General features: G+C 48.6%; 1 long non-coding RNA gene across 1 annotated transcript; it reads right to left on the bottom strand.

Moving 5' to 3' along the window:
* Positions 1-1,254: 1,254 nt before the first annotated feature.
* Positions 1,255-5,188, bottom strand: LOC122458314. The gene is made up of 2 exons (XR_006278305.1): positions 4,828-5,188; positions 1,255-2,089 (listed from the first exon to the last, which is right to left on the bottom strand). It is a non-coding gene; the product is annotated as an uncharacterized LOC122458314 (long non-coding RNA).
* Between the last annotated feature and the right edge of the window lie 1,843 nt (positions 5,189-7,031).

Below are 7,031 nucleotides of genomic sequence, written 5' to 3'. Positions count from 1 at the left end.
GTGTCTCCGGGCACAAAAGGGAAGGGGGGGGCCATCTGGGCCTAGAGCGAGGGGGCTTCATCGACACTCGTAGTCTTCCATCCCCTTGAGTTACCTAGTGGCCATGCCCAGTGTCCCCAACAACTCCATCCTTTGAGAATATTCAACAGCCTTGTTTCTGAGTTTTCTCACTTGGGCTCTTATCTTTTTATAAGGGGACTTTGCATAAGCACTTTGTGGTAGCCCTGAAGGAAATGCATTACCATGTTTTTTAAAAGGGCTCCGACACATGATATTGCACAACGTAACACCATCAGTACGATTAGGACAGGAAGAAAACTTTTCAACAACAGAGTGAATAAACCACCAAGCCAAGATGACAAACCCCAGCCTGAAAACAAGGTTTGCAACCAATCACTCTCGGGGTCAGTGTAAGCAGCCTGTGCTCCGGCTCGGGCATGGGCCTCAGCCTGTACTACCTTAGCATAAATCTCATAACTGCTGTCATTTACATATACACAACATCGGGACCCGACAAGGGCACAAACACCCCCTTGGGATGCCAAAAGGTAGTCCAAGGCCAGCCTGTTTTGGAGGGAATATGTTCTGAGCTGCTGTACCTAGTAGTAATGTTACTACTGCTGACCCTAGATCACGAATCGAGTCCTCTAATTCTAAGGCGACTTTTTCAAGCACGATTTGAAGCCTTACAGTATAGCGGCCTATGCATGCTATGGCTGGCCCGGTAATCAGTGGCACAATTTCCAGCACCTTCTAAGCTTTTCAGTTGTGAGGGGATTCTTAGCATTGCCCCCCAAGGCCGCATTGAGTCGCTGCAGGGTCTCCTCTCGTGACTCAACAGAGGTATCTCGGGCATTCCTAATCTTTCCTTTGAGCAGTGCGGTGGTTATTGAAAGATGAGGAACTTCATGAGCTATATTACAGCTACCTGTCCAATTGGTTGGCAATACCTTGTAAGCCTTTCGGCCACATACAAAATAGTGACCCTGTAGGGCCCAGTAAGGACTGTTTCTTAGAGGGATTCCTGGGATATTTAAGGCTGCTTTTCCAAACAATTCATATGCCCCCAGGGGGGCTTCCCATCCTTCCAAGTGGGTACGGGTGGGTATTCCTAATTGTGCCGTTCAAATTGCACTCACCATAAGGACCGCTGCAAACCCACCATTGGCCTGCTATAGTGGAAATATTAACTGAACGGCAATTTATATTTTCTGACCCTCCTTTTGTGGAAGGATCATTCGTAAGAGTTTCCCCAAAAGGGGAGGAAACATCCATACTGTTGACCTCCCCTCTCGGTTTTTATCCAATATCCATTGGCCCACTGTGTAATAACACAGGAGCTCCTTCCCACAGGATGCCTATAGGGATCAGATTGGTTTCAGGTAAAACAAAACACTCCCTCAGTGAGCACTACAACTGAATACTCCTGATCCTGGTAGGTAGCTTGCTGCAAAGAGATCTTATCCCAGAACGGTGAGTCCGTTCGGTTTCTACTTTCCTGCTCTTTGGGGGCAGCTAATTCTGCTAGAGTTAAGGGCAGCATGACAAGGGGCACTCCTGTTTTGGGGGAAAGTGGAGTCGGAGCACACACCCAGCAATTAGTTTGGTTTGTTAAAGTAGCAACATGGTGCGCAAGTAAAACAAAGGAATTATGTTCCCGATATGCACAGTTTAGAAATAACAGCATAGAAAATAACAGGGTTACACGATTAATTATTATCGGGGTCCTCCCGGTCCAGGGTTTCCAGTTTTTGAGTGGACCCATTTTGGTGCTAAGGTGCCCGCTGTTTGTGTTTCTTAAACAGTAACTTTAGCCCGAGATCATCACTAGATGAGGAGTCAACGGGGTGGACGGTCCACTGCTCTGCTGATGAAGGGGTGGGTACTGCTTTCAGACGCGAGTGATGGATCCAGTTCTTGTGTCCCTCGACCTTTGCCGCCGTATGGCAACGTCAGCAGGACGTTGTAGGGTCCTTTCCACTTTTCCTGGAGAGGTTTGTCTTTCCAGGTGTGAACAAGCACAGAGTTGCCAGGCTGTAAGGAGTGGACGGGAAAGTCCAAGGGAAGAGGCTGGGAGTCTTTAGTATACCTGTGAAGAGACAAGAGAACAGCAGACAGGGAATACATATACTGAGACAAAAAAACATTACCCAGCTCCCACTCCCCTGACAGAACCGGTGTGCCATTCATAGGCCATACCCTCCCAAACATAATTTCAAAGGGACTAATCCCTAATCTACCCTTTGGGAGAGCGCGGATACGGAGCAGGACGAGGGGTAAGGCATCAGGTCATCGCAGGGAGGCTTCCTGGCACACTTTTGAAAGATGTCATTTAAGGGTCTGATTGGTACGCTCTACTACACTGCAGGCTTGTGATCTCCAGGGCGTATAGTGTTTCCAGGGGATCTGCAAGGCATTCGAGATGCTTTGGACTATCTTTGAAGTGAAGTGTGTCCCATTGTCAGATTCCATCCACTGGGGAAGTCTGAAGCGAGGAATGACCTCCTTAACAAACTTAAGGGCCACCGTCCTGGCAGTGCAATTGCGGCATGGGAAGGCTTCTGGCCATCCGCTGAATCGATCCACTAAGACAAGGAGATATTTGTACCCTTGGGTTCGAGGAAACTCAGTAAAACCTATTTGCCACACCCGCCCAGGGCCCGGAGTGGGTTCCAGAGCAGCGGGTGGCCCTGGATGTCCTGGTCGGGGGTTATTCTTTTGGCAGACTAAGCAGTCCACCTGTACCTGAGTAGCCAGGGGTCGGAGTCCAGAAGTTATAAAATATTTTCCCATCAGTTGGAGAAGTGCTTCCCTGCCAGCGTGAGTGGTTTGATGTAATTTCTGTAACACTGGCCGAATCAGGCCCTTCGGTAGAAGGACCTTCCCTTCCAGGGAATGGAGCCATCCCTCCTTTTCCTGGAGACCAAGTTTGTCGGCTAGCTGTCTCTCCTCCCCAGAATAATGGGGAGTTGGAAGCTCCCCCATGGATGGGATAAGGGCATGCATATGGGCATTCTCAGTCTGAGGGCATATCAGAGTGGCAGCATGCTTAGCCTCTCTATCTGCCCAGGCGTTACCCCGGCCACATCTTGATCTTCCCTTTGATGGGCTTTACAGTGTACCACCGCCACTTCCGAGGGGAGTTGTACGGCTTCTAGGAGCCGGAGGATTTGAGGCCCATACTTGACTGGGGAGCTTTGAGCTGTCAACATTCCCCTTTGCTTCCATAAGCCAGCATGAGCATGTAGCACTCCAAAGGCATATTTTGAATCGGTAAAAACATTGACCCGCTTTCCTTTTGACAGTTCAAGCGCACGGGTCAGGGCGACTAGTTCAGCCAGCTGGGCAGAGGTCCCAGTGGGCATACCCTTGGCTTCCACAGTGTCATGGAGGGTTACGACAGCATAGCCCGCCCTCCTTTGCCCATTTATCACAGTGCTGCTACCATCAGTATACCACTCATGAGCTGCATTTAGGAGGGGTATATCTTTTAAGTCCGGACGGCTAGAGTATTGGGCATCTATGATCTCTAAACAATCATGTTCCTGTTCCTCAGTCTCCGGTAAGAGTGTGGCGGGGTTAAGGGAGGGGCAAGACTGTAAGGTGACTTCAGAGTTCTCTAGAAGTTTAGCCTGGTACTTAGCCATCCGAGCCTAGGTGAGCCAAAGGCCTCCCTTTGCATCCAATAAGGCTCGGACCATATGATGGGTATATATCTGTATTGTCCCTCCCAGGGTTAGTTTCTCAGCTTCAGCCAGCGTAAGGGCTGTGGCTGCAACTGCCCGCAGGCACGCTGGCCATCCCTTTGGCACTTGGTCCAGCTGCTTAGAGAAATAGGCCACGAGACGTTTCCATGCTCCCAACAACTGTGTGAGCACTCCTAGGGCCACCCCCTTTCGTTCATGTACATACAACTGAAACGGCTTAGTTAGATCCGGGAGGCCCAGAGCCGGAGCTTCCATCAACTTCCTTTTCAAGATTTTAAATGCCCTGTCGGCTTCTGGGGTCCAATAGAAGGGGTCATGATCTGCTCCTTTTACACAATCATACAGGGGTCTAGCCCACAGTCCAAATTCCGGGATCCATATCCGACAGAACCCCGCCATGACCAGGAAGGCTCTGAGGCGTTTACGATTAATGGGAACGGGAACCTGGCAGACAGCCTCCTTCCTCTCATTGGAAAGCTGATGCTCCCCCTGCCTGTACTTTGAAAGCAGCCAAATCCATAGGGTTAAAGGGCACATGGGTATAGACCTGCATAGTCGTGGCTGGACACCCTTCTGCACCAGTACGGGAGATCTTAGTTTCAATAAATAAAGGATATAAGCCCACTGTAGGGGCCCTATCAGGAGGGGGCATGGGGGCCAAAGGGGACACCGGACCTGCCATCACAGTTGGGGTGAGGGTCTGGGGACTAACATTATTCACTACCGAACCAGTCGGAGTCAAATTACATCGCTGTAAGACATCTGTTCGATTACACAAAGCCAAAAACAAGTGCGCATACAGATGTTCATTCCATTTCCCCGTTCGCTGACAGAACAAAAGTAACTGGAGGATCGTATTGTAATTAATTGACCCTCCTGGTGGCCACCGCTCCTGGTCCTCTAGTTGATATTGAGGCCAGTCAACTGTACAGTATCGTTTTAATTTATTCTTAGTCATCGGATCCAATCCAAATACCTTCCAATTTGCTAGGATACACTCTAGGGGCGTACACTGTGCCCTCCCTCCCGAGCTCTGTCCCTGTCCCATGCCTACAGGGTAACTCTGGACGTCCCGAGGTTCAAAACAGAGCAGACAATCTGGATTTCAAAAGGTTCCTACCTTATCCGAAGGACTGGTTCCCCACTGTCGCCCGTGGCGCCTCTCCACTTATCAGGCGCGTTGCACTGTTGTGCCCTACGGGGCGGGTTGGGCTATGCTCCTCCGAGGCCCCCGGGAATCACACCGGTGTGCACTGGATGTCGGTTGGAGTCCTCACCCGACGGTCCCTGCAAGGGATCCGGGCAAGGCTTGTGTTGTAGCCTCTAGCCCACCCAGGGAAGCCAAAAACTGTTGCAGGCACCGAGTGCCGAGGCAAGCAACAGCTGGATTCATTGCCCGGTGTGCGTCGCCCAATAATCACAACGGGGTGGAAAAGTAGAAAGGTTTATTTGAAGCTTCAAGCGGTACAAGGAGACAACAATCTCAAATCCTGCACACCAGTTCAAGCAGTTACACATATTTTATACATTCATTCTTTAGCATACTTATCCAATAGCAAGCTGCCCTGAGTATCCATATAGCCAATCCGGTATGCCAGCCAGTTCCCCTTTTTCCTCTTATCATCTATTCTACCATATATGGAGTTGTTTGTTCAGCACTATCTAACATTCCTGTCCTGCTTGGCCTAACCTTGCTTCAGCCAGTCTGCGCCTGCAATAAACTGTTGCAAACTCCTCAGCGTGACTGCTGTGAGTGTCTCCGGGCACAAAAGGGAAGGAGGGGCCATCTGGGCCTAGAGCGAGGGGGCTTCATCGACACTCGTGGTCTTCCATCCCCTTGAATTACCTAGTGGCCATGTCCGGTGTCCCCAACAAGTGGTTGGCCAGTAGATGCATTTCTAGATGTTCAAGTTATAGAAGACACATCGGCTGCATCTGTCACAACCCACATCTTAGAAGAGTTAAATGCTTGTCAATTGGACCCCAAACAGATGGCTGCTTGTGCATGACGGATCTGCAAACTTCTCTGGAAGACATGGTGAAGTACAAGCTTTGCTCAGAGAAAAGTGTAACCCTAATCTCTCCTATACACACTGCAGAGGCCATCTACTCCAGCTAGCGCTTATATGAGCTGCAGACTCTTCAAAAGACATTAAAAAAGCTATAAATGTAATGTCTTCATTATATTCTTTTTTCAGCAAAAGTCCAAAAAGACTGAATATCTTGGAAAATATAGAAGATACACTGGGACTGAAGTTCAAATTAGTCCAACCTGGGAAAACCCTCTGGCTTTCTCTTGAGCGATTCTTGGCTGTTGTCTTAAAATTACTGCAACCATTATTACTGACTTAGGAAAGTATCTATAAGATGGGATGGATCTAAGTAGTGAGGCTGGTGGATTACTTTTGCTACTATGTTCAGAGAAGACTATTGCCATTCTCTCTCTTGTAAGACTACTGTTTAAACCACTTGGGTCATTGAACAATGCCAGCCAGTCATCTGCTACAACAGTAGTAGATCTTTGTCCAGCAATAGAAGCTACATTTGGATCAATCAGAGATATCCATTGAAAAAGTACTGGAAGAAGCAAAGACTTCAGTCCAGAAGTTGACTAATGAAGCCATTTATATTGAATCCTTAAGTGAAGAGGACAAGCAGTGTTTGTTAAGACAACAGGAAAAGTACAGACTTGATTCTTAAAAATCTACAACAGTGACTTCTAGATTCTGCTCAACCTCTATGTAGCTTTTACAGATCCCTGTCCTATAAAACACCAACAATGGAGTGGAGTGAGGCACTACCGGCCATGGGGCTGCCGTGTGCTCAGGACAGAATAGAGAATTTGAACACAGAGTGGAATATCGTAGGACGAATGAATGAAGATTTGACTTCAACTTCTTTTTTATCATCAGGCGTGGCTTGACCTGATCTTTGTGCTTCGTGTCCTGGGATGAAAGAAGTAGGAACTCATCTCTTGCTACTCCCAGTCACGACAGCTACAGCTGAGCGTTCTTCCGCCTCATTGAATAGAGTTTTGTGTTCTGAAAACAGTCGCCTTCCGCCTGATCACGGGAATGAACTAATGAGCAGAGCAACTGAAGGAAGGCACGTACCGGGCGCACACGAGAAGCCACCAAGTACGAACGCATTGCAATCAAGCAGCTCACTGACAGAATTGTGCAAAATCATAACAAGAAACCAAGAAGGCTGCAGATGTCGTGCTTCATCGAAGGCTTGAGTAGCCAGCTTTGATTTGAAATGCATCCGATGACGCGCGCTGCCGCTCACGAAGGCTTATGCACTAATAAATCTGTTAGCCTCTAA

The sequence above is a fragment of the Dermochelys coriacea genome, chromosome 20 (assembly GCF_009764565.3).
Source record: "Dermochelys coriacea isolate rDerCor1 chromosome 20, rDerCor1.pri.v4, whole genome shotgun sequence".
In the NCBI taxonomy this organism is placed as follows: domain Eukaryota; kingdom Metazoa; phylum Chordata; order Testudines; family Dermochelyidae; genus Dermochelys; species Dermochelys coriacea.
The sequence above is the reverse complement of the archived record's forward strand: the minus strand, read 5'-3'. Positions and strand labels throughout refer to the sequence as shown.